Source organism: Sciurus carolinensis, chromosome 6 (assembly GCF_902686445.1).
Source record: "Sciurus carolinensis chromosome 6, mSciCar1.2, whole genome shotgun sequence".
Lineage (NCBI taxonomy): Eukaryota > Metazoa > Chordata > Mammalia > Rodentia > Sciuridae > Sciurus > Sciurus carolinensis.
Window position 1 is genome coordinate 82,687,560 of NC_062218.1, and position 1,128 is coordinate 82,688,687.

Sequence of the window (1,128 nt, forward strand, 5' to 3'; positions counted from 1 at the left end):
GACTCCTCTGAGTCCCATGTTAAAATGCAGATTCTGGTTCTGATCTCAGGTACTATTCGTGTTCTGGGGACCCTACACTTGTCAACTATGAAGAAATTGAAAAGATCCTTCATTAAGTCCTGTCATCTAATGACCATTCCTTGATTTCTTCTTGCAATTTTTTAAATACAATGGCTCCTGCTATTGTATCACTGTCTTCCACGTATCATGTTAATAATTAATCTAGGAGTTCATCTATGATGATTAAATTTCCTTGTGGTGTTTTAGTATAAAAACTTGTAACAGTTTTTTCTTTTGTTCCTCCTCCTCCTCCTCCTCTTCCTTCTTCTTCTTGCTTCTATTTTATTTTTGACAAATATTCTGCATTCACAATTTTCTCCAGTCAAAATTCTTTGAGACAATTCTTTGAGACAATGCCATCTGCCTTAGCCAATTGGAGAACAAAGTCATCTGACTCACCTGTCCTGTGGCGAATGACCCCACAGGGTTAGATTTTAAACCGAGCATTAAACCTGCCCGTGACCTTGTCTACATTGACCATGACCATCTGGATGGACACATGGTACCAATGATGTGGTTGCAGGCAGAGCATTTCAGCTGCATTGAACTCACCAGCATTGTTCTTTGCCTGTCAAAGGGCACCTGTTGCCTCCACCAAGATCAGCAAGCGCAGAAAGCTTGTCAACAGTTTAGAAAAATGGCAAATGGTTGTTCAAGCTCAAACATTCATTCTTGTGCATTAATTACATAAAATTTCTGTAACTAAGTCATTTGAATGGCTTCATTTCAAGACAAATACTATAATTGTGACTTACTAGAGGTAGGGTCTTCTTTCTTAAATTCCTATGATCATAAAGCCCATCTACATGTGCATATAACATGTGTCCGTTTGCTGGATAAGAACACAGGTTCCTGAGGAGGCTTCACAATAGTATTTTAAGTGCTACCATTCCTGGAGTTAGCCAATTTGCCAAAAATTGTTACTCAACCAATACTTGGCTGTTTGTAAGTTATTTCATCCCTGAAATGACAATAATAAAATACTTCAAAATCTTTAAAATCAAGTTGTTTAATAGTATCTAAAATTATTGAAGAGGATGCCCGGCATGTTAAAAAATTAAGAATGTA

The 1,128-nt window shown here is 37.2% G+C and overlaps 1 pseudogene; it reads right to left on the reverse strand.

Moving 5' to 3' along the window:
- Nucleotides 1–382: 382 nt before the first annotated feature.
- LOC124986343 (40S ribosomal protein S21-like) lies at nucleotides 383–881 on the reverse strand (annotated as a pseudogene).
- Nucleotides 882–1,128: the final 247 nt, after the last annotated feature.